Consider the following 26,515-nt stretch of genomic DNA (forward strand, 5'->3'; position numbering starts at 1 on the left):
AGTAGGCCAGAGTAAGAGTTAAGACCTTAACCTGTAGGCCAGAGTACGAGTCTAAGACCTTAACTATTAGGCCAGAGTAAGAGTTAAGACCTTAGCTATTAGGCCAGAGTAAGAGTTAAGACCTTAACCATTAGGCCAGAGTACGAGTCTAAGACCTTAGCTATTAGGCCAGAGTAAGAGTTAAGACCTTAGCTATTAGGCCAGAGTAAGAGATAAGACCTTAACCAGTAGGCCAGAGTACGAGTCTAAGACGTTAGCTATTAGGCCAGAGTAAGAGTAAAGACCTTAGCTATTAGGAAACAGTAAGAGTTAAGACCTTAACCAGTAGGCCAGAGTATGAGTCTAAGACCTTAGCTTTTAGGCCAGAGTAAGAGTTAAGACCTTAGCTATTAGGCCAGAGTAAGAGTTAAGACCTTAACCAGTAGGCCAGAGTACGAGTCTAAGTCCTTAGCTATTAGGCCAGAGTAAGAGTTAAGACCTTAGCTATTAGGCCAGAGTAGGAGTTAAGACCTTAACCATTAGGCCAGAGTACGAGTCTAAGACCTTAGCTATTAGGCCAGAGTAAGAGTTAAGACCTTAACCAGTAGGCCAGAGTAAGAGTTAAGACCTTAACCATTAGGCCAGAGAAAGAGTTAAGACCTTAACCAGTAGGCCAGAGTAAGAGTTAAGACCTTAACCAGTAGGCCAGGGTAAGAGTTAAGACCTTAAACATTAGGCCAGAGTAAGAGTTAAGACCTTAACCATTAGGCCAGTGTACGAGTCTAAGACCTTATCTATTAGGCCAGAGTACGAGTCTAATACCTTAGCTATTAGGCCAGAGTAAGAGTTAAGACCTTAAACATTAGGCCAGAGTACGAGTCTAAGACCTTAGCTATTAGGCCAGAGTAAGAGTTAAGACCTTAACCAGTAGGCCAGAGTAAGAGTTAAGACCTTAGCTATTAGGCCAGAGTAAGAGTTAAGACCTTAAACAGTAGGCCAGAGTACGAGTCTAAGACCTTAGCTATTAGGCCAGAGTAAGAGTTAATACCTTAACCTGTAGGCCATAGTACAAGTCTAAGACCTTCGCTATTAGGCCAGAGTAAGAGTTAAGACCTTAACCAGTAGGCCAGAGTAAGAGTTAAGACCTTAACCTGTAGGCCATAGCACGAGTCTAAGACCTTAGCTATTAGGCCAGAGTAAGAGTTAAGACCTTAACCAGTTGGCCAGAGTAAGAGTTAAGACCTTAACCTGTAGGCCATAGTACAAGTCTAAGACCTTAGCTATTAGGCTAGAGTAAGAGTTAAGACCTTAACCAGTAGGCCAGAGTAAGAGTTAAGACCTTAACATTAGGCCAGAGAAAGTGTTAAGACCTTAACCATTAGGCCAGAGAAAGAGTTTAGACCTTAACCAGTAGGCCAGAGTAAGAGTTAAGACCTTAACCAGTAGGCCAGGGTAAGGATTAAGACCTTAAACATTAGGCCAGAGTGAGAGTTAAGACCTTAACCATTAGGCCAGAGTACGAGTCTAAGACCCTAGCTATTAGGCCAGAGTACGAGTCTAAGACCTTAGCTATTAGGCCAGAGTAAGCGTTAAGACCGTAACCATTAGGCCAGAGTACGAGTCTAAGACCTTAGCTATTAGGCCAGAGTAAGCGTTAAGACCGTAACCATTAGGCCAGAGTACGAGTCTAAGACCTTAGCTATTAGGCCAGAGTAAGAGTTAAGACCTTAACCAGTAGGCCAGAGTAAGAGTTAAGACCTTAACCAGTAGGCCAGAGTAAGAGTTAAGACCTTAACCTGTAGGCCAGAGTAAGATTTAAGACCTTAACCATTAGGCCATAGTACGAGTCTAAGACCTTAGCTATTAGGCCAGAGTAAGAGTCAAGAACTTAACCTATAGGCCATAGTACGAGTCTAAGACCTTAGCTATTAGGCCAGAGTAAGAGTTAAGACCTTAACCTGTAGGCCAGAGTAAGAGTCAAGACCTTAACCATTAGGCCAGAATACGAGTCTAAGACCTTAGCTATTAAGCCAGAGTAGAAGTTAAGACCTTAATCAGTAGGTCAGAGTGAGAGTTAAGACCTTAGCTATTAGGCCAGAGTAAGAGTTAAGACCTTAACCAGTAGGCCATAGTATGAGTCTAAGACCTCAGCTATTAGGCCAGAGTAAGAGTTAAGACCTTAACCAGTAGGCCAGAGTAAGAGTTAAGACCTTAACCAGTAGGCCAGAGTACGAGTCTAAGACCTTAGCTATTAGGCCAGAGTAAGAGTTAAGACCTTAACCTGTAGGCCAGAGTAAGAGTTATGACCTTATCCTGTAGGCCATAGTACGAGTCTAAGACCATAGCTATTAGGCCAGAGTAAGAGTTAAGACCTTTAACCTGTAGGACATAGTACGAGTCTTAGACCTTAGCTATTAGGCCAGAGTAAGAGTTAAGACCTTAGCTATAAGGCCAGAGTAAGAGTTAGGACCTTAACCAGTAGGCCAGAGTAAGAGTTAAGACCTTAACCAGTAGGCCAGACTAAGAGTCTAAGACCTTAGCTATTAGGCAAGTGTAAGAGTTAAGACCTTAACCAGTAGGCCAGAGTAAGAGTTAAGACCTTAACTTGTAGGCCATAGTACGAGTCTAAGACCTTAGCTATTTGGCCAGAGTAAGAGTTAAGAACTTAGCTATTAGGCCAGAGAGCAAGTCTAAGACCTTAGCTATTAGGCCAGAGTAAGAGTTAAGACCTTAACCAGTAGGCCAGAGTAAGAGTTAAGACCTTAACCAGTAGGCCAGATTAAGAGTTAAGACCTTAACCATTAGGCCAGAGTAAGAGTTAAGACCTTAACCATTAGGCCCGAGTACGAGTCTAAGACCTTAGCTATTAGGCCAGAGTAAGAGTTAAGACCTTAATCAGTAAGCCAGAGTAAGAGTTAAGACCTTAGCTATTAGGCCAGAGTAAGAGTTAAGAGCTTAATCAGTAGGCCAAAGTAAGAGTTAAGACCTTAGCTATTAGGCCAGAGTAAGAGTTAAGACCTTAACCAGTAGGCCAGAGTCAGAGTTAAGACCTTATCCAGTAGGCCAGAGTACGAGTCTAAGACCTTAGCTATTAGGCCAGAGTAAGAGTTAAGACCTTAACCAGTAGGCCAGAGTAAGAGTTAAGACCTTAGCTATTAGGCCAGAGTAAGAGTTAAGACCTTAGCTATTAGGCCAGAGTAAGAGTTAAGACCTTAACCAGTAGGACAGAGTACGAGTCTAAGACGTTAGCTATTAGGCCAGAGTAAGAGTTAAGACCTTAGCTATTAGGAAAGAGTAAGAGTTAAGACCTTAACCAGTAGGCCAGAGTATGAGTCTAAGACCTTAGCTATTAGGCCAGAGTAAGAGTTAAGACCTTAGCTATTAGGCCAGAGTAAGAGTTAAGACCTTAACCAGTAGGCCAGAGTACGAGTCTAAGACCTTAGCTATTAGGCCAGAGTAAGAGTTAAGACCTTAGCTATTAGGCCAGAGTAAGAGTTAAGACCTTAACCATTAGGCCAGAGTACGAGTCTAAGACCTTAGCTATTAGGCCAGAGTAAGAGTTAAGACCTTAGCTATTAGGCCAGAGTAAGAGTTAAGACCTTAACCAGTAGGCCAGAGTGTGAGTCTAAGATCTTAGCTATTAGGCCAGAGTAAGAGTTAAGACCTTAGCTATTAGGCCAGAGTAAGAGTTAAGACCTTAACCATTAGGCCAGAGTACGAGTCTAAGACCTTAACTATTAGGCCAAAGTAAGAGTTAAGACCTTAACCAGTATGCCAGAGTAAGAGTTTAGACCTTAACCATTAGGCCAGAGAAAGAGTTAAGACCTTAACCAGTAGGCCAGAGTAAGAGTTAAGACCTTAACCATTAGGCCAGAGTACGAGTCTAAGACGTTAGCTATTAGGCCAGAGTAAGAGTTAAGACCTTAACCAGTAGGCCAGAGTAAGAGTTAAGACCTTAACCAGTAGGCCAGAGTACGAGTCTAAGACCTTAGCTATTAGGCCAGAGTAAGAGTTAAGACCGTAACCTGTAGGCCATAGTACGAGTCTAAGACCTTAGGTATTAGGCCAGAGTAAGAGTTAAGACCTTAGCTATTAGGCCAGAGTACGAGATAAGACCTTAACCAGTAGGCCAGAGTACGAGTCTAAGACGTTAGCTATTAGGCCAGAGTAAGAGTTAAGACCTTAGCTATTAGGAAACAGTAAGAGTTAAGACCTTAACCAGTAGGCCAGAGTATGAGTCTAAGACCTTAGCTTTTAGGCCAGAGTAAGAGTTAAGACCTTAGCTATTAGGCCAGAGTAAGAGTTAAGACCTTAACCAGTAGGCCAGAGTACGAGTCTAAGTCCTTAGCTATTAGGCCAGAGTAAGAGTTAAGACCTTAGCTATTAGGCCAGAGTAGGAGTTAAGACCTTAACCATTAGGCCAGAGTACGAGTCTAAGACCTTAGCTATTAGGCCAGAGTAAGAGTTAAGACCTTAACCAGTAGGCCAGAGTAAGAGTTAAGACCTTAACCATTAGGCCAGAGAAAGAGTTAAGACCTTAACCAGTAGGCCAGAGTAAGAGTTAAGACCTTAACCAGTAGGCCAGGGTAAGAGTAAAGACCTTAAACATTAGGCCAGAGTAAGAGTTAAGACCTTAACCATTAGGCCAGTGTACGAGTCTAAGACCTTATCTATTAGGCCAGAGTACGAGTCTAATACCTTAGCTATTAGGCCAGAGTAAGAGTTAAGACCTTAAACATTAGGCCAGAGTACGAGTCTAAGACCTTAGCTATTAGGCCAGAGTAAGAGTTAAGACCTTAACCAGTAGGCCAGAGTAAGAGTTAAGACCTTAGCTATTAGGCCAGAGTAAGAGTTAAGACCTTAAACAGTAGGCCAGAGTACGAGTCTAAGACCTTAGCTATTAGGCCAGAGTAAGAGTTAATACCTTAACCTGTAGGCCATAGTACAAGTCTAAGACCTTCGCTATTAGGCCAGAGTAAGAGTTAAGACCTTAACCAGTAGGCCAGAGTAAGAGTTAAGACCTTAACCTGTAGGCCATAGCACGAGTCTAAGACCTTAGCTATTAGGCCAGAGTAAGAGTTAAGACCTTAACCAGTTGGCCAGAGTAAGAGTTAAGACCTTAACCTGTAGGCCATAGTACGAGTCTAAGACCTTAGCTATTAGGCTAGATTAAGAGTTAAGACCTTAACCAGTAGGCCAGAGTAAGAGTTAAGACCTTAACATTAGGCCAGAGAAAGTGTTAAGACCTTAACCATTAGGCCAGAGAAAGAGTTTAGACCTTAACCAGTAGGCCAGAGTAAGAGTTAAGACCTTAACCAGTAGGCCAGGGTAAGAGTTAAGACCTTAAACATTAGGCCAGAGTGAGAGTTAAGACCTTAACCATTAGGCCAGAGTACGAGTCTAAGACCCTAGCTATTAGGCCAGAGTACGAGTCTAAGACCTTAGCTATTAGGCCAGAGTAAGCGTTAAGACCGTAACCATTAGGCCAGAGTACGAGTCTAAGACCTTAGCTATTAGGCCAGAGTAAGAGTTAAGACCTTAACCAGTAGGCCAGAGTAAGAGTTAAGACCTTAACCAGTAGGCCAGAGTAAGAGTTAAGACCTTAACCTGTAGGCCAGGGTAAGATTTAAGACCTTAACCATTAGGCCATAGTACGAGTCTAAGACGTTAGCTATTAGGCCAGAGTAAGAGTCAAGAACTTAACCTATAGGCCATAGTACGAGTCTAAGACCTTAGCTATTAGGCCAGAGTAAGAGTTAAGACCTTAACCTGTAGGCCAGAGTAAGAGTCAAGACCTTAACCATTAGGCCAGAATACGAGTCTAAGACCTTAGCTATTAAGCCAGAGTAGAAGTTAAGACCTTAATCAGTAGGTCAGAGTGAGAGTTAAGACCTTAGCTATTAGGCCAGAGTAAGGGTTAAGACCTTAACCAGTAGGCCATAGTATGAGTCTAAGACCTCAGCTATTAAGCCAGAGTAGAAGTTAAGACCTTAATCAGTAGGTCAGAGTGAGAGTTAAGACCTTAGCTATTAGGCCAGAGTAAGAGTTGAGACCTTAACCTGTAGGCCAGAGTAAGAGTTATGACCTTAACCTGTAGGCCATAGTACGAGTCTAAGACCATTGCTATTAGGCCAGAGTAAGAGTTAAGACCTTTAACCTGTAGGACATAGTACGAGTCTTAGACCTTAGCTATTAGGCCAGAGTAAGAGTTAAGACCTTAGCTATAAGGCCAGAGTAAGAGTTAGGACCTTAACCAGTAGGCCAGAGTAAGAGTTAAGACCTTAACCAGTAGGCCAGACTAAGAGTCTAAGACCTTAGCTATTAGGCAAGTGTAAGAGTTAAGACCTTAACCAGTAGGCCAGAGTAAGAGTTAAGACCTTAACTTGTAGGCCATAGTACGAGTCTAAGACCTTAGCTATTTGGCCAGAGTAAGAGTTAAGAACTTAGCTATTAGGCCAGAGTGCAAGTCTAAGACCTTAGCTATTAGGCCAGAGTAAGAGTTAAGACCTTAACCAGTAGGCCAGAGTAAGAGTTAAGACCTTAACCAGTAGGCCAGATTAAGAGTTAAGACCTTAACCATTAGGCCAGAGTAAGAGTTAAGACCTTAACCATTAGGCCCGAGTACGAGTCTAAGACCTTAGCTATTAGGCCAGAGTAAGAGTTAAGACCTTAATCAGTAAGCCAGAGTAAGAGTTAAGACCTTAGCTATTAGGCCAGAGTAAGAGTTAAGAGCTTAATCAGTAGACCAAAGTAAGAGTTAAGACCTTAGCTATTAGGCCAGAGTAAGAGTTAAGACCTTAACCAGTAGGCCAGAGTCAGAGTTAAGACCTTATCCAGTAGGCCAGAGTACGAGTCTAAGACCTTAGCTATTAGGCCAGAGTAAGAGTTAAGACCTTAACCAGTAGGCCAGAGTAAGAGTTAAGACCTTAGCTATTAGGCCAGAGTAAGAGTTAAGACCTTAGCTATTAGGCCAGAGTAAGAGTTAAGACCTTAACCAGTAGGACAGAGTACGAGTCTAAGACGTTAGCTATTAGGCCAGAGTAAGAGTTAAGACCTTAGCTATTAGGAAAGAGTAAGAGTTAAGACCTTAACCAGTAGGCCAGAGTATGAGTCTAAGACCTTAGCTATTAGGCCAGAGTAAGAGTTAAGACCTTAGCTATTAGGCCAGAGTAAGAGTTAAGACCTTAACTATTAGGCCAAAGTAAGAGTTAAGACCTTAACCAGTATGCCAGAGTAAGAGTTAAGACCTTAACCATTAGGCCAGAGAAAGAGTTAAGACCTTAACCAGTAGGCCAGAGTAAGAGTTAAGACCTTAACCATTAGGCCAGAGTACGAGTCTAAGACGTTAGCTATTAGGCCAGAGTAAGAGTTAAGACCTTAACCAGTAGGCCAGAGTAAGAGTTAAGACCTTAACCAGTAGGCCAGAGTACGAGTCTAAGACCTTAGCTATTAGGCCAGAGTAAGAGTTAAGACCTTAACCAGTAGGCCAGAGTAAGAGTTATGACCGTAACCTGTAGGCCATAGTACGAGTCTAAGACCTTAGGTATTAGGCCAGAGTAAGAATTAAGACCTTAGCTATTAGACCAGAGTAAGAGTTAAGACCTTAACCAGTAGGCCAGAGTAGTAGTCTAAGACCTTAGCTATTAGGCCAGAGTAAGAGTTAAGACCTTAACCAGTAGGCCAGAGTAAGAGTTAACACCTTAACGAGTAGGCCAGAGTAAGAGTCTAAGACCTTAGCTATTATGCCAGAGAAAGAGTTAAGACGTTAACCTGTAGGCCATAGTCCGAGTCAAAGACCTTAGCTATTAGGCCAGAGTAAGAGTTAAGACCTTAACCAGTAGGCCAGAGTAAGAGTTAAGACCTTAACCAGTAGGCCAGAGTAAGAGTTAAGACCTTAACCTGTAGGCCAGAGTAAGATTTAAGACCTAACCATTAGGCCATAGTACGAGTCTAAGACCTTAGCTATTAGGCCAGAGTAAGAGTCAAGAACTTAACCTATAGGCCATAGTACGAATCTAAGACCTTAGCTATTAGGCCAGAGTAAGACTTAAGACCTTAACCTGTAGGCCATAGTACGAGTCTAAGACCTTAGCTATTAGGCCAGAGTAAGAGTTAAGACCTTAACCTGTAGGCCAGAGTAAGAGTCAAGACCTTAACCATTAGGCCAGAATACGAGTCTAAGACCTTAGCTATTAAGCCAGAGTAGAAGTTAAGACCTTAATCAGTAGGTCAGAGTGAGAGTTAAGACCTTAGCTATTAGGCCAGAGTAAGATTTAAGACCTAACCATTAGGCCATAGTACGAGTCTAAGACCTTAGCTATTAGGCCAGAGTAAGAGTCAAGAACTTAACCTATAGGCCATAGTACGAGTCTAAGACCTTAGCTATTAGGCCAGAGTAAGACTTAAGACCTTAACCTGTAGGCCATAGTACGAGTCTAAGACCTTAGCTATTAGGCCAGAGTAAGAGTTAAGACCTTAACCAGTAGGCCAGAGTAAGAGTTAAGACCTTAACCAGTAGGCCAGATTAAGAGTTAAGACCTTAACCATTAGGCCAGAGTAAGAGTTAAGACCTTAACCATTAGGCCCGAGTACGAGTCTAAGACCTTAGCTATTAGGCCAGAGTAAGAGTTAAGACCTTAATCAGTAAGCCAGAGTAAGAGTTAAGACCTTAGCTATTAGGCCAGAGTAAGAGTTAAGAGCTTAATCAGTAGGCCAAAGTAAGAGTTAAGACCTTAGCTATTAGGCCAGAGTAAGAGTTAAGACCTTAACCAGTAGGCCAGAGTCAGAGTTAAGACCTTATCCAGTAGGCCAGAGTACGAGTCTAAGACCTTAGCTATTAGGCCAGAGTAAGAGTTAAGACCTTAACCAGTAGGCCAGAGTAAGAGTTAAGACCTTAGCTATTAGGCCAGAGTAAGAGTTAAGACCTTAGCTATTAGGCCAGAGTAAGAGTTAAGACCTTAACCAGTAGGACAGAGTACGAGTCTAAGACGTTAGCTATTAGGCCAGAGTAAGAGTTAAGACCTTAGCTATTAGGAAAGAGTAAGAGTTAAGACCTTAACCAGTAGGCCAGAGTATGAGTCTAAGACCTTAGCTATTAGGCCAGAGTAAGAGTTAAGACCTTAGCTATTAGGCCAGAGTAAGAGTTAAGACCTTAACTATTAGGCCAAAGTAAGAGTTAAGACCTTAACCAGTATGCCAGAGTAAGAGTTAAGACCTTAACCATTAGGCCAGAGAAAGAGTTAAGACCTTAACCAGTAGGCCAGAGTAAGAGTTAAGACCTTAACCATTAGGCCAGAGTACGAGTCTAAGACGTTAGCTATTAGGCCAGAGTAAGAGTTAAGACCTTAACCAGTAGGCCAGAGTAAGAGTTAAGACCTTAACCAGTAGGCCAGAGTACGAGTCTAAGACCTTAGCTATTAGGCCAGAGTAAGAGTTAAGACCTTAACCAGTAGGCCAGAGTAAGAGTTATGACCGTAACCTGTAGACCATAGTACGAGTCTAAGACCTTAGGTATTAGGCCAGAGTAAGAGTTAAGACCTTAGCTATTAGACCAGAGTAAGAGTTAAGACCTTAACCAGTAGGCCAGAGTAGTAGTCTAAGACCTTAGCTATTAGGCCAGAGTAAGAGTTAAGACCTTAACCAGTAGGCCAGAGTAAGAGTTAACACCTTAACGAGTAGGCCAGAGTAAGAGTCTAAGACCTTAGCTATTATGCCAGAGAAAGAGTTAAGACGTTAACCTGTAGGCCATAGTCCGAGTCAAAGACCTTAGCTATTAGGCCAGAGTAAGAGTTAAGACCTTAACCAGTAGGCCAGAGTAAGAGTTAAGACCTTAACCAGTAGGCCAGAGTAAGAGTTAAGACCTTAACCTGTAGGCCAGAGTAAGATTTAAGACCTAACCATTAGGCCATAGTACGAGTCTAAGACCTTAGCTATTAGGCCAGAGTAAGAGTCAAGAACTTAACCTATAGGCCATAGTACGAGTCTAAGACCTTAGCTATTAGGCCAGAGTAAGACTTAAGACCTTAACCTGTAGGCCATAGTACGAGTCTAAGACCTTAGCTATTAGGCCAGAGTAAGAGTTAAGACCTTAACCTGTAGGCCAGAGTAAGAGTCAAGACCTTAACCATTAGGCCAGAATACGAGTCTAAGACCTTAGCTATTAAGCCAGAGTAGAAGTTAAGACCTTAATCAGTAGGTCAGAGTGAGAGTTAAGACCTTAGCTATTAGGCCAGAGTAAGATTTAAGACCTAACCATTAGGCCATAGTACGAGTCTAAGACCTTAGCTATTAGGCCAGAGTAAGAGTCAAGAACTTAACCTATAGGCCATAGTACGAGTCTAAGACCTTAGCTATTAGGCCAGAGTAAGACTTAAGACCTTAACCTGTAGGCCATAGTACGAGTCTAAGACCTTAGCTATTAGGCCAGAGTAAGAGTTAAGACCTTAACCAGTAGGCCAGAGTAAGAGTTAAGACCTTAACCAGTAGGCCAGATTAAGAGTTAAGACCTTAACCATTAGGCCAGAGTAAGAGTTAAGACCTTAACCATTAGGCCCGAGTACGAGTCTAAGACCTTAGCTATTAGGCCAGAGTAAGAGTTAAGACCTTAATCAGTAAGCCAGAGTAAGAGTTAAGACCTTAGCTATTAGGCCAGAGTAAGAGTTAAGAGCTTAATCAGTAGGCCAAAGTAAGAGTTAAGACCTTAGCTATTAGGCCAGAGTAAGAGTTAAGACCTTAACCAGTAGGCCAGAGTCAGAGTTAAGACCTTATCCAGTAGGCCAGAGTACGAGTCTAAGACCTTAGCTATTAGGCCAGAGTAAGAGTTAAGACCTTAACCAGTAGGCCAGAGTAAGAGTTAAGACCTTAACCATTAGGCCAGAGTACGAGTCTAAGACGTTAGCTATTAGGCCAGAGTAAGAGTTAAGACCTTAACCAGTAGGCCAGAGTAAGAGTTAAGACCTTAACCAGTAGGCCAGAGTACGAGTCTAAGACCTTAGCTATTAGGCCAGAGTAAGTGTTAAGACCTTAACCAGTAGGCCAGAGTAAGAGTTATGACCGTAACCTGTAGGCCATAGTACGAGTCTAAGACCTTAGGTATTAGGCCAGAGTAAGAGTTAAGACCTTAGCTATTAGACCAGAGTAAGAGTTAAGACCTTAACCAGTAGGCCAGAGTAGTAGTCTAAGACCTTAGCTATTAGGCCAGAGTAAGAGTTAAGACCTTAACCAGTAGGCCAGAGTAAGAGTTAACACCTTAACGAGTAGGCCAGAGTAAGAGTCTAAGACCTTAGCTATTATGCCAGAGAAAGAGTTAAGACGTTAACCTGTAGGCCATAGTCCGAGTCAAAGACCTTAGCTATTAGACCAGAGTAAGAGTTAAGACCTTAACCAGTAGGCCAGAGTAAGAGTTAAGACCTTAACCTGTAGGCCAGAGTAAGATTTAAGACCTAACCATTAGGCCATAGTACGAGTCTAAGACCTTAGCTATTAGGCCAGAGTAAGAGTCAAGAACTTAACCTATAGGCCATAGTACGAGTCTAAGACCTTAGCTATTAGGCCAGAGTAAGACTTAAGACCTTAACCTGTAGGCCATAGTACGAGTCTAAGACCTTAGCTATTAGGCCAGAGTAAGAGTTAAGACCTTAACCTGTAGGCCAGAGTAAGAGTCAAGACCTTAACCATTAGGCCAGAATACGAGTCTAAGACCTTAGCTATTAAGCCAGAGTAGAAGTTAAGACCTTAATCAGTAGGTCAGAGTGAGAGTTAAGACCTTAGCTATTAGGCCAGAGTAAGAGTTAAGACCTTAACCAGTAGGCCAGAGTAAGAGTTAAGACCTTAACCAGTAGGCCAGAGTACGAGTCTAAGACCTTAGCTATTAGGCCAGAGTAAGAGTTAAGACCTTAACCTGTAGGCCAGAGTAAGAGTTATGACCTTAACCTGTAGGCCATAGTACGAGTCTAAGACCATAGCTATTAGGCCAGAGTAAGAGTTAAGACCTTTAACCTGTAAGACATAGTACGAGTCTTAGACCTTAGCTATTAGGCCAGAGTAAGAGTTAAGACCTTAGCTATAAGGCCAGAGTAAGAGTTAGGACCTTAACCAGTAGGCCAGAGTAAGAGTTAAGACCTTAACCAGTAGGCCAGACTAAGAGTCTAAGACCTTAGCTATTAGGCAAGTGTAAGAGTTAAGACCTTAACCAGTAGGCCAGAGTAAGAGTTAAGACCTTAACTTGTAGGCCATAGTACGAGTCTAAGACCTTAGCTATTTGGCCAGAGTAAGAGTTAAGAACTTAGCTATTAGGCCAGAGTGCAAGTCTAAGACCTTAGCTATTAGGCCAGAGTAAGAGTTAAGACCTTAACCAGTAGGCCAGAGTAAGAGTTACGACCTTAACCAGTAGGCCAGATTAAGAGTTAAGACCTTAACCATTAGGCCAGAGTAATAGTTAAGACCTTAACCATTAGGCCCGAGTACGAGTCTAAGACCTTAGCTATTAGGCCAGAGTAAGAGTTAAGACCTTAATCAGTAAGCCAGAGTAAGAGTTAAGACCTTAGCTATTAGGCCAGAGTAAGAGTTAAGAGCTTAATCAGTAGGCCAAAGTAAGAGTTAAGACCTTAGCTATTAGGCCAGAGTAAGAGTTAAGACCTTAACCAGTAGGCCAGAGTCAGAGTTAAGACCTTATCCAGTAGGCCAGAGTACGAGTCTAAGACCTTAGCTATTAGGCCAGAGTAAGAGTTAAGACCTTCACCAGTAGGCCAGAGTAAGAGTTAAGACCTTAGCTATTAGGCCAGAGTAAGAGTTAAGACCTTAGCTATTAGGCCAGAGTAAGAGTTAAGACCTTAACCAGTAGGACAGAGTACGAGTCTAAGACGTTACCTATTAGGCCAGAGTAAGAGTTAAGACCTTAGCTATTAGGAAAGAGTAAGAGTTAAGACCTTAACCAGTAGGCCAGAGTATGAGTCTAAGACCTTAGCTATTAGGCCAGAGTAAGAGTTAAGACCTTAGCTATTAGGCCAGAGTAGGAGTTAAGACCTTAACCAGTAGGCCAGAGTACGAGTCTAAGACCTTAGCTATTAGGCCAGAGTAAGAGTTAAGACCTTAGCTATTAGGCCAGAGTAAGAGTTAAGACCTTATCCATTAGGCCAGAGTACGAGTCTAAGACGTTAGCTATTAGGCCAGAGTAAGAGTTAAGACCTTAACCAGTAGGCCAGAGTGAGAGTTAAGACCTTAACCAGTAGGCCAGAGTACGAGTCTAAGACCTTAGCTATTAGGCCAGAGTAAGAGTTAAGACCTTAACCAGTAGGCCAGAGTAAGAGTTAAGACCGTAACCTGTAGGCCATAGTACGAGTCTAAGACCTTAGGTATTAGGCCAGAGTAAGAGTTAAGACCTTAGCTATTAGGCCAGAGTAAGAGTTTAGACCTTAACCAGTAGGCCAGAGTAAGAGTTAAGACCTTAACCTGTAGGCCAGAGTACGAGTCTAAGACCTTATTTATTAGGCCAGAGTAAGATTTAAGACCTTAGCTATTAGGCCAGAGTAAGAGTTAAGACCTTAACCATTAGGCCAGAGTACGAGTCTAAGACCTTAGCTATTAGGCCAGAGTAAGAGTGAAGACCTTCACCAGTAGGCCAGAGTAAGAGTTAAGACCTTAGCTATTAGGCCAGAGTAAGAGTTAAGACCTTAACCATCAGGCCAGAGTACGAGTCTAAGACCTTAGCTATTAGGCCAGAGTACGAGTCTAAGACCTTAGCTTTTAGGCCAGAGTAAGAGTTAAGACCTTAACCAGTAGGCCAGAGTAAGAGTTAAGACCTTAACCTGTAGGCCAGAGTACGAGTCTAAGACCTTAACTATTAGGCCAGAGTAAGAGTTAAGACCTTAGCTATTAGGCCAGAGTAAGAGTTAAGACCTTAACCATTAGGCAGGAGTACGAGTCTAAGACCTTAGCTATTAGGCCAGAGTAAGAGTTAAGACCTTAGCTATTAGGCCAGAGTAAGAGATAAGACCTTAACCAGTAGGCCAGAGTACGAGTCTAAGACGTTAGCTATTAGGCCAGAGTAAGAGTTAAGACCTTAGCTATTAGGAAACAGTAAGAGTTAAGACCTTAACCAGTAGGCCAGAGTATGAGTCTAAGACCTTAGCTTTTAGGCCAGAGTAAGAGTTAGGACCTTAGCTATTAGGCCAGAGTAAGAGTTAAGACCTTAACCAGTAGGCCAGAGTACGAGTCTCAGTCCTTCGCTAGTAGGCCAGAGTAAGAGTTAAGACCTTAGCTATTAGGCCAGAGTAGGAGTTAAGACCTTAACCATTAGGCCAGAGTACGAGTCTAAGACCTTAGCTATTAGGCCAGAGTAAGAGTTAAGACCTTAACCAGTAGACCAGAGTAAGAGTTAAGACCTTAATCATTAGGCCAGAGAAAGAGTTAAGACCTTAACCAGTAGGCCAGAGTAAGAGTTAAGACCTTAACCAGTAGGCCGGGGTAAGAGTTAAGACCTTAAACATTAGGCCAGAGTAAGAGTTAAGACCTTAACCATTAGGCCAGTGTACAAGTCTAAGACCTTATCTATTAGGCCAGAGTACGAGTCTAAGACCTTCGCTATTCGGCCAGAGTAAGAGTTAAGACCTTAACCAGTAGGCCAGAGTGAGAGTTAAGACCTTAACCAGTAGGCCAGAGTACGAGTCTAAGCCCTTAGCTATTAGGCCAGAGTAAGAGTTAAGACCTTAACCTGTAGGCCAGAGTAAGAGTCATGACCTTAACCTGTAGGCCATAGTACGAGTCTAAGACCTTAGCTATTAGGCCAGAGTAAGAGTTAATACCTTCGCTATTAGGCCAGAGTAAGAGTTAAGACCTTAACCAGTAGGCCAGAGTAAGAGTTAAGACCTTAACCTGTAGGCCAGAGTACGAGTCTAAGACCTTAGCTGTTAGGCCAAAGTAAGAGTTAAGACCTTAGCTATTAGGCCAGAGTAAGAGTTAAGACCTTAACCAGTAGGCCAGAGTAGTAGTCTAAGACCTTAGCTATTAGGCCAGAGTAAGAGTTAAGACCTTAACCAGTAGGCCAGAGTAAGAGTTAACACCTTAACGAGTAGGCCAGAGTAAGAGTCTAAGACCTTAGCTATTATGCCAGAGAAAGAGTTAAGACCTTAGCTATTAGGCCAGAGTAAGAGTTAAGACCTTAACCAGTAGCCCAGAGTACGAGTCTAAGACCTTAGCTGTTAGGCCAGAGTAAGAGTTAAGACCTTAGCTATTAGGCCAGAGTAAGAGTTAAGACCTTAACCATTAGGCCAGAGTACGAGTCTAAGACCTTAGCTATTAGGCCAGAGTAAGAGTTAGGACCTTAGCTATTAGGCCAGAGTAAGAGTTAAGACCTTAACCAGTAGGCCAGAGTACGAGTCTAAGACCTTCGCTATTAGGCCAGAGTAAGAGTTAAGACCTTAGCTATTAGGCCAGAGTAAGAGTTAAGACCTTAACCATTAGGCCAGAGTACGAGTCTAAGACCTTAGCTATTAGGCCAGAGTAAGAGTTAGGACCTTAGCTATTAGGCCAGAGTAAGAGTTAAGACCTTACCAGTAGGCCAGAGTGCGAGTCTACGATCTTAGCTATTAGGCCAGAGTAAGAGTTAAGACCTTAGCTATTAGGCCAGAGTAAGAGTTAAGACCTTAACCATTAGGCAAGAGTACGAGTCTAAGACCTTAACTATTAGGCCAAAGTAAGAGTTAAGACCTTAACCATTAGGCCAGAGAAAGAGTTAAGACCTTAACCAGTAGGCCAGAGTAAGAGTTAAGACCTTAACCATTAGGCCAGAGTACGAGTCTAAGACGTTAGCTATTAGGCCAGAGTAAGAGTTAAGACCATAACCAGTAGGCCAGAGTAAGAGTTAAGACCTTAACCAGTAGGCCAGAGTACGAGTCTAAGACCTTAGCTATTAGGCCAGAGTAAGAGTTAAGACCTTAACCAGTAGGCCAGAGTAAGAGTTAAGACCGTAACCTGTAGGCCATAGTACGAGTCTAAGACCTTAGGTATTAGGCCAGAGTAAGAGTTAAGACCTTAGCTATTAGGCCAGAGTAAGAGTTTAGACATTAACCAGTAGGCCAGAGTAAGAGTTAAGACCTTAACCTGTAGGCCAGAGTATGAGTCTAAGACCTTATTTAATAGGCCAGAGTAAGAGTTAAGACCTTAGCTATTAGGCCAGAGTAAGAGTTAAGACCTTATCCATTAGGCCAGAGTACGAGTCTAAGACCTTAGCTATTAGGCCAGAGTAAGAGTGAAGACCTTTACCAGTAGGCCAGAGTAAGAGTTAAGACCTTAGCTATTAGGCCAGAGTAAGAGTTAAGACCTTAACCATTAGGCCAGAGTACGAGTCTAAGACCTTAGCTATTAGGCCAGAGTACGAGTCTAAGACCTTAGCTATTAGGCCAGAGTAAGAGTTAAGACCTTAACCAGTAGGCCAGAGTAAGAGTTAAGACCTTAACCTGTAGGCCAGAGTACGAGTCTAAGACCTTAACTATTAGGCCAGAGTAAGAGTTAAGACCTTAGCTATTAGGCCAGAGTAAGAGTTAAGACCTTAACCATTAGGCCAGAGTACGAGTCTAAGACCTTAGCTATTAGGCCAGAGTAAGAGTTAAGACCTTAGCTATTAGGCCAGAGTAAGAGATAAGACCTTAACCAGTAGGCCAGAGTACGAGTCTAAGACGTTAGCTATTAGGCCAGAGTAAGAGTTAAGACCTTAGCTATTAGGAAACAGTAAGAGTTAAGGCCTTAACCAGTAGGCCAGAGTATGAGTCTAAGACCTTAGCTTTTAGGCCAGAGTAAGAGTTAAGACCTTAGCTATTAGGCCAGAGTAAGAGTTAAGACCTTAACCAGTAGGCCAGAGTACGAGTCTAAGTCCTTAGCTATTAGGCCAGAGTAAGAGTTAAGACCTTAGCTATTAGGCCAGAGTAGGAGTTAAGACCTTAACCATTAGGCCAGAGTACGAGTCTAAGACCTTAGCTATTAGGCCAGAGTAAGAGTTAAGACCTTAACCAGTAGGCCAGAGTAAGAGTTAAGACCTTAACCATTAGGCCAGAGAAAGAGTTAAGACCTTAACCAGTAGGCCAGAGTAAGAGTTAAGACCTTAACCAGTAGGCCAGGGTAAGAGTTAAGACCTTAAACATAAGGCCAGAGTAAGAGTTAAGACCTTAACCATTAGGCCAGTGTACGAGTCTAAGACCTTATCTATTAGGCCAGAGTACGAGTCTAATACCTTAGCTATTAGGCCAGAGTAAGAGTTAAGACCTTAAACATTAGGCCAGAGTATGAGTCTAAGACCTTAGCTATTAGGCCAGAGTAAGAGTTAAGACCTTAACCAGTAGGCCAGAGTAAGAGTTAAGACCTTAGCTATTAGGCCAGAGTAAGAGTTAAGACCTTAAACAGTAGGCCAGAGTACGAGTCTAAGACCTTAGCTATTAGGCCAGAGTAAGAGTTAATACCTTAACCTGTAGGCCATAGTACAAGTCTAAGACCTTCGCTATTAGGCCAGAGTAAGAGTTAAGACCTTAACCAGTAGGCCAGAGTAAGAGTTAAGACCTTAACCTGTAGGCCATAGCACGAGTCTAAGACCTTAGCTATTAGGCCAGAGTAAGAGTTAAGACCTTAACCAGTTGGCCAGAGTAAGAGTTAAGACCTTAACCTGTAGGCCATAGTACGAGTCTAAGACCTTAGCTATTAGGCTAGAGTAAGAGTTAAGACCTTAACCAGTAGGCCAGAGTAAGAGTTAAGACCTTAACATTAGGCCAGAGAAAGTGTTAAGACCTTAACCATTAGGCCAGAGAAAGAGTTTAGACCTTAACCAGTAGGCCAGAGTAAGAGTTAAGACCTTAACCAGTAGGCCAGGGTAAGAGTTAAGACCTTAAACATTAGGCCAGAGTGAGAGTTAAGACCTTAACCATTAGGCCAGAGTACGAGTCTAAGACCCTAGCTATTAGGCCAGAGTACGAGTCTAAGACCTTAGCTATTAGGCCAGAGTAAGCGTTAAGACCGTAACCATTAGGCCAGAGTACGAGTCTAAGACCTTATCTATTAGGCCAGAGTAAGAGTTAAGACCTTAACCAGTAGGCCAGAGTAAGAGTTAAGACCTTAACCAGTAGGCCAGAGTAAGAGTTAAGACCTTAACCTGTAGGCCAGGGTAAGATTTAAAACCTTAACCATTAGGCCATAGTATGAGTCTAAGACGTTAGCTATTAGGCCAGAGTAAGAGTCAAGAACTTAACCTATAGGCCATAGTACGAGTCTAAGACCTTAGCTATTAGGCCAGAGTAAGAGTTAAGACCTTAACCTGTAGGCCAGAGTAAGAGTCAAGACCTTAACCATTAGGCCATGGTATGAGTCTAAGACCTCAGCTATTAAGCCAGAGTAGAAGTTAAGACCTTAATCAGTAGGTCAGAGTGAGAGTTAAGACCTTAGCTATTAGGCCAGAGTAAGAGTTAAGACCTTAACCTGTAGGCCAGAGTAAGAGTTATGACCTTAACCTGTAGGCCATAGTACGAGTCTAAGACCATTGCTATTAGGCCAGAGTAAGAGTTAAGACCTTTAACCTGTAGGCCAGAGTAAGAGTCAAGACCTTAACCATTAGGCCAGAATACGAGTCTAAGACCTTAGCTATTAAGCCAGAGTAGAAGTTAAGACCTTAATCAGTAGGTCAGAGTGAGAGTTAAGACCTTAGCTATTAGGCCAGAGTAAGGGTTAAGACCTTAACCAGTAGGCCATAGTATGAGTCTAAGACCTCAGCTATTAAGCCAGAGTAGAAGTTAAGACCTTAATCAGTAGGTCAGAGTGAGAGTTAAGACCTTAGCTATTAGGCCAGAGTAAGAGTTAAGACCTTAACTTGTAGGCCAGAGTAAGAGTTATGACCTTAACCTGTAGGCCATAGTACGAGTCTAAGACCATTGCTATTAGGCCAGAGTAAGAGTTAAGACCTTTAACCTGTAGGACATAGTACGAGTCTTAGACCTTAGCTATTAGGCCAGAGTAAGAGTTAAGACCTTAGCTATAAGGCCAGAGTAAGAGTTAGGACCTTAACCAGTAGGCCAGAGTAAGAGTTAAGACCTTAACCAGTAGGCCAGACTAAGAGTCTAAGACCTTAGCTATTAGGCAAGTGTAAGAGTTAAGACCTTAACCAGTAGGCCAGAGTAAGAGTTAAGACCTTAACTTGTAGGCCATAGTACGAGTCTAAGACCTTAGCTATTTGGCCAGAGTAAGAGTTAAGAACTTAGCTATTAGGCCAGAGTGCAAGTCTAAGACCTTAGCTATTAGGCCAGAGTAAGAGTTAAGACCTTAACCAGTAGGCCAGAGTAAGAGTTAAGACCTTAACCAGTAGGCCAGATTAAGAGTTAAGACCTTAACCATTAGGCCAGAGTAAGAGTTAAGACCTTAACCATTAGGCCCGAGTACGAGTCTAAGACCTTAGCTATTAGGCCAGAGTAAGAGTTAAGACCTTAATCAGTAAGCCAGAGTAAGAGTTAAGACCTTAGCTATTAGGCCAGAGTAAGAGTTAAGAGCTTAATCAGTAGGCCAAAGTAAGAGTTAAGACCTTAGCTATTAGGCCAGAGTAAGAGTTAAGACCTTAACCAGTAGGCCAGAGTCAGAGTTAAGACCTTATCCAGTAGGCCAGAGTACGAGTCTAAGACCTTAGCTATTAGGCCAGAGTAAGAGTTAAGACCTTAACCAGTAGGCCAGAGTAAGAGTTAAGACCTTAGCTATTAGGCCAGAGTAAGAGTTAAGACCTTAGCTATTAGGCCAGAGTAAGAGTTAAGACCTTAACCAGTAGGACAGAGTACGAGTCTAAGACGTTAGCTATTTGCCAGAGTAAGAGTTAAGACCTTAGCTATTAGGAAAGAGTAAGAGTTAAGACCTTAACCAGTAGGCCAGAGTATGAGTCTAAGACCTTAGCTATTAGGCCAGAGTAAGAGTTAAGACCTTAGCTATTAGGCCAGAGTAAGAGTTAAGACCTTAACTATTAGGCCAAAGTAAGAGTTAAGACCTTAACCAGTATGCCAGAGTAAGAGTTAAGACCTTAACCATTAGGCCAGAGAAAGAGTTAAGACCTTAACCAGTAGGCCAGAGTAAGAGTTAAGACCTTAACCATTAGGCCAGAGTACGAGTCTAAGACGTTAGCTATTAGGCCAGAGTAAGAGTTAAGACCTTAACCAGTAGGCCAGAGTAAGAGTTAAGACCTTAACCAGTAGGCCAGAGTACGAGTCTAAGACCTTAGCTATTAGGCCAGAGTAAGAGTTAAGACCTTAACCAGTAGGCCAGAGTAAGAGTTATGGCCGTAACCTGTAGGCCATAGTACGAGTCTAAGACCTTAGGTATTAGGCCAGAGTAAGAGTTAAGACCTTAGCTATTAGACCAGAGTAAGAGTTAAGACCTTAACCAGTAGGCCAGAGTAGTAGTCTAAGACCTTAGCTATTAGGCCAGAGTAAGAGTTAAGACCTTAACCAGTAGGCCAGAGTAAGAGTTAACACCTTAACGAGTAGGCCAGAGTAAGAGTCTAAGACCTTAGCTATTATGCCAGAGAAAGAGTTAAGACGTTAACCTGTAGGCCATAGTCCGAGTCAAAGACCTTAGCTATTAGGCCAGAGTAAGAGTTAAGACCTTAACCAGTAGGCCAGAGTAAGAGTTAAGACCTTAACCAGTAGGCCAGAGTTAGAGTTAAGACCTTAACCTGTAGGCCAGAGTAAGATTTAAGACCTAACCATTAGGCCATAGTACGAGTCTAAGACCTTAGCTATTAGGCCAGAGTAAGAGTCAAGAACTTAACCTATAGGCCATAGTACGAGTCTAAGACCTTAGCTATTAGGCCAGAGTAAGACTTAAGACCTTAACCAGTAGGCCATAGTACGAGTCTAAGACCTTAGCTATTAGGCCAGAGTAAGAGTTAAGACCTTAACCTGTAGGCCAGAGTAAGAGTCAAGACCTTAACCATTAGGCCAGAATACGAGTCTAAGACCTTAGCTATTAAGCCAGAGTAGAAGTTAAGACCTTAATCAGTAGGTCAGAGTGAGAGTTAAGACCTTAGCTATTAGGCCAGAGTAAGATTTAAGACCTAACCATTAGGCCATAGTACGAGTCTAAGACCTTAGCTATTAGGCCAGAGTAAGAGTCAAGAACTTAACCTATAGGCCATAGTACGAGTCTAAGACCTTAGCTATTAGGCCAGAGTAAGACTTAAGACCTTAACCTGTAGGCCATAGTACGAGTCTAAGACCTTAGCTATTAGGCCAGAGTAAGAGTTAAGACCTTAACCAGTAGGCCAGAGTAAGAGTTAAGACCTTAACCAGTAGGCCAGATTAAGAGTTAAGACCTTAACCATTAGGCCAGAGTAAGAGTTAAGACCTTAACCATTAGGCCCGAGTACGAGTCTAAGACCTTAGCTATTAGGCCAGAGTAAGAGTTAAGACCTTAACCAGTAGGCCAGAGTAAGAGTTATGACCGTAACCTGTAGGCCATAGTACGAGTCTAAGACCTTAGGTATTAGGCCAGAGTAAGAGTTAAGACCTTAGCTATTAGACCAGAGTAAGAGTTAAGACCTTAACCAGTAGGCCAGAGTAGTAGTCTAAGACCTTAGCTATTAGGCCAGAGTAAGAGTTAAGACCTTAACCAGTAGGCCAGAGTAAGAGTTAACACCTTAACGAGTAGGCCAGAGTAAGAGTCTAAGACCTTAGCTATTATGCCAGAGAAAGAGTTAAGACGTTAACCTGTAGGCCATAGTACGAGTCAAAGACCTTAGCTATTAGGCCAGAGTAAGAGTTAAGACCTTAACCAGTAGGCCAGAGTAAGAGTTAAGACCTTAACCTGTAGGCCAGAGTAAGATTTAAGACCTAACCATTAGGCCATAGTACGAGTCTAAGACCTTAGCTATTAGGCCAGAGTAAGAGTCAAGAACTTAACCTATAGGCCATAGTACGAGTCTAAGACCTTAGCTATTAGGCCAGAGTAAGACTTAAGACCTTAACCTGTAGGCCATAGTACGAGTCTAAGACCTTAGCTATTAGGCCAGAGTAAGAGTTAAGACCTTAACCTGTAGGCCAGAGTAAGAGTCAAGACCTTAACCATTAGGCCAGAATACGTGTCTAAGACCTTAGCTATTAAGCCAGAGTAGAAGTTAAGACCTTAATCAGTAGGTCAGAGTGAGAGTTAAGACCTTAGCTATTAGGCCAGAGTAAGAGTTAAGACCTTAACCAGTAGGCCATAGTATGAGTCTAAGACCTCAGCTATTAGGCCAGAGTAAGAGTTAAGACCTTAACCAGTAGCCCAGAGTAAGAGTTAAGACCTTAACCAGTAGGCCAGAGTACGAGTCTAAGACCTTAGCTATTAGGCCAGAGTAAGAGTTAAGACCTTAACCTGTAGGCCAGAGTAAGAGTTATGACCTTAACCTGTAGGCCATAGTACGAGTCTAAGACCATAGCTATTAGGCCAGAGTAAGAGTTAAGACCTTTAACCTGTAAGACATAGTACGAGTCTTAGACCTTAGCTATTAGGCCAGAGTAAGAGTTAAGACCTTAGCTATAAGGCCAGAGTAAGAGTTAGGACCTTAACCAGTAGGCCAGAGTAAGAGTTAAGACCTTAACCAGTAGGCCAGACTAAGAGTCTAAGACCTTAGCTATTAGGCAAGTGTAAGAGTTAAGACCTTAACCAGTAGGCCAGAGTAAGAGTTAAGACCTTAACTTGTAGGCCATAGTACGAGTCTAAGACCTTAGCTATTTGGCCAGAGTAAGAGTTAAGAACTTAGCTATTAGGCCAGAGTGCAAGTCTAAGACCTTAGCTATTATGCCAGAGTAAGAGTTAAGACCTTAACCAGTAGGCCAGAGTAAGAGTTACGACCTTAACCAGTAGGCCAGATTAAGAGTTAAGACCTTAACCATTAGGCCAGAGTAATAGTTAAGACCTTAACCATTAGGCCCGAGTACGAGTCTAAGACCTTAGCTATTAGGCCAGAGTAAGAGTTAAGACCTTAATCAGTAAGCCAGAGTAAGAGTTAAGACCTTAGCTATTAGGCCAGAGTAAGAGTTAAGAGCTTAATCAGTAGGCCAAAGTAAGAGTTAAGACCTTAGCTATTAGGCCAGAGTAAGAGTTAAGACCTTAACCAGTAGGCCAGAGTCAGAGTTAAGACCTTATCCAATAGGCCAGAGTACGAGTCTAAGACCTTACCTATTAGGCCAGAGTAAGAGTTAAGACCTTCACCAGTAGGCCAGAGTAAGAGTTAAGACCTTAGCTATTAGGCCAGAGTAAGAGTTAAGACCTTAGCTATTAGGCCAGAGTAAGAGTTAAGACCTTAACCAGTAGGACAGAGTACGAGTCTAAGACGTTACCTATTAGGCCAGAGTAAGAGTTAAGACCTTAGCTATTAGGAAAGAGTAAGAGTTAAGACCTTAACCAGTAGGCCAGAGTATGAGTCTAAGACCTTAGCTATTAGGCCAGAGTAAGAGTTAAGACCTTAGCTATTAGGCCAGAGTAGGAGTTAAGACCTTAACCAGTAGGCCAGAGTACGAGTCTAAGACCTTAGCTATTAGGCCAGAGTAAGAGTTAAGACCTTAGCTATTAGGCCAGAGTAAGAGTTAAGACCTTATCCATTAGGCCAGAGTACGAGTCTAAGACGTTAGCTATTAGGCCAGAGTAAGAGTTAAGACCTTAACCAGTAGGCCAGAGTAAGAGTTAAGACCTTAACCAGTAGGCCAGAGTACGAGTCTAAGACCTTCGCTATTAGGCCAGAGTAAGAGTTAAGACCTTAACCAGTAGGCCAGAGTGAGAGTTAAGACCTTAACCAGTAGGCCAGAGTACGAGTCTAAGCCCTTAGCTATTAGGCCAGAGTAAGAGTTAAGACCTTAACCTGTAGGCCAGAGTATGAGTCTAAGACCTCAGCTATTAGGCCAGAGTAAGAGATAAGACATTAACCAGTAGGCCAGAGTAAGAGTTAAGACCTTAACCAGTAGGCCAGAGTAAGAGTTAAGACCGTAACCTGTAGGCCATAGTACGAGTCTAAGACCTTAGGTATTAGGCCAGAGTAAGAGTTAAGACCTTAGCTATTAGGCCAGAGTAAGAGTTTAGACCTTAACCAGTAGGCCAGAGTAAGAGTTAAGACCTTAACCTGTAGGCGAGAGTACGAGTCTAAGACCTTATTTATTAGGCCAGAGTAAGATTTAAGACCTTAGCTATAAGGCCAGAGTAAGAGTTAAGACGTTAACCATTAGGCCAGAGTACGAGTCTAAGACCTTAGCTATTAGGCCAGAGTAAGAGTGAAGACCTTCACCAGTAGGCCAGAGTAAGAGTTAAGACCTTAGCTATTAGGCCAGAGTAAGAGTTAAGACCTTAACCATCAGGCCAGAGTACGAGTCTAAGACCTTAGCTATTAGGCCAGAGTACGAGTCTAAGACCTTAGCTATTAGGCCAGAGTAAGAGTTAAGACCTTAACCAGTAGGCCAGAGTAAGAGTTAAGACCTTAACCTGTAGGCCAGAGTACGAGTCTAAGACCTTAACTATTAGGCCAGAGTAAGAGTTAAGACCTTAGCTATTAGGCCATAGTAAGAGTTAAGACCTTAACCATTAGGCCAGAGTACGAGTCTAAGACCTTAGCTATTAGGCCAGAGTAAGAGTTAAGACCTTAGCTATTAGGCCAGAGTAAGAGATAAGACCTTAACCAGTAGGCCAGAGTACGAGTCTAAGACGTTAGCTATTAGGCCAGAGTAAGAGTTAAGACCTTAGCTATTAGGAAACAGTAAGAGTTAAGACCTTAACCAGTAGGCCAGAGTATGAGTCTAAGACCTTAGCTTTTAGGCCAGAGTAAGAGTTAAGACCTTAGCTATTAGGCCAGAGTAAGAGTTAAGACCTTAACCAGTAGGCCAGAGTACGAGTCTCAGTCCTTCGCTAGTAGGCCAGAGTAAGAGTTAAGACCTTAGCTATTAGGCCAGAGTAGGAGTTAAGACCTTAACCATTAGGCCAGAGTACGAGTCTAAGACCTTAGCTATTAGGCCAGAGTAAGAGTTAAGACCTTAACCAGTAGACCAGAGTAAGAGTTAAGACCTTAATCATTAGGCCAGAGAAAGAGTTAAGACCTTAACCAGTAGGCCAGAGTAAGAGTTAAGACCTTAACCAGTAGGCCGGGGTAAGAGTTAAGACCTTAAACATTAGGCCAGAGTAAGAGTTAAGACCTTAACCATTAGGCCAGTGTACAAGTCTAAGACCTTATCTATTAGGCCAGAGTACGAGTCTAAGACCTTTGCTATTAGGCCAGAGTAAGAGTTAAGACCTTAACCAGTAGGCCAGAGTGAGAGTTAAGACCTTAACCAGTAGGCCAGAGTACGAGTCTAAGCCCTTAGCTATTAGGCCAGAGTAAGAGTTAAGACCTTAACCTGTAGGCCAGAGTAAGAGTTAAGACCTTAACCAGTAGGCCATAGTATGAGTCTAAGACCTCAGCTATTAGGCCAGAGTAAGAGCTAAGACCTTAACCAGTAGGCCAGAGTAAGAGTTAAGACCTTAACCAGTAAGCCACAGTACGAGTCTAAGACCTTAGCTATTAGGCCAGAGTAAGAGTTAAGACCTTAACCTGTAGGCCAGAGTAAGAGTCATGACCTTAACCTGTAGGCCATAGTACGAGTCTAAGACCTTAGCTATTAGGCCAGAGTAAGAGTTAATACCTTAGCTATTAGGCCAGAGTAAGAGTTAAGACCTTAACCAGTAGGCCAGAGTAAGAGTTAAGACCTTAACCTGTAGGCCAGAGTACGAGTCTAAGACCTTACCTATTAGGCCAAAGTAAGAGTTAAGACCTTAGCTATTAGGCCAGAGTAAGAGTTAAGACCTTAGCTGTTAGGCCAGAGTAAGAGTTAAGACCTTAACCATTAGGCCAGAGTACGAGTCTAAGACCTTAGCTATTAGGCCAGAGTAAGAGTTAAGACCTTAACCAGTAGGCCAGAGTACGAGTCTAAAACCTTAGCTATGAGGCCAGAGAAAGAGTTAAGACCTTAGCTATTAGGCCAGAGTAAGAGTTAAGACCTTAACCATTAGGCCAGAGTACGAGTCTAAGACCTTAGCTATTAGGCCAGAGTAAGAGTTAAGACCTTAACCAGTAGGCCAGAGTACGAGTCTAAGACCTTAGCTATTAGGCCAGAGTAAGAGCTAAGACCTTAGCTATTAGGCCAGAGTAAGAGCTAAGACCTTAAACAGTAGGCCAGAGTACGAGTCTAAGATCTTAGCTATTATGCCAGAGTAAAAGTTAAGACTTTAGCTATTAGGCCAGAGTAAGAGTTAAGACCTTAACCAGTAGGCCAGAGTACGAGTCTAAGATCTTAGCTATTAGGCCAGAGTAAGAGTTAAGACCTTAGCTATTAGGCCAGAGTAAGAGTTAAGACCTTAACCATTAGGCCAGAGAAAGAGTTAAGACCTTAACCAGTAGGCCAGAGTAAGAGTTAAGACCTTAACCAGTAGGCCAGAGTAAGAATTAAAACCTTAACCAGTAGGCCAGAGTAAGAGTTAGGACCTTAACCTGTAGGCCAAAGTACGAGTCTAAGACCTTAGCTATTAG

This window comes from Triturus cristatus, chromosome 4_2 (genome assembly GCF_964204655.1).
Source record: "Triturus cristatus chromosome 4_2, aTriCri1.1, whole genome shotgun sequence".
Classification (NCBI taxonomy): Eukaryota; Metazoa; Chordata; class Amphibia; order Caudata; family Salamandridae; genus Triturus; species Triturus cristatus.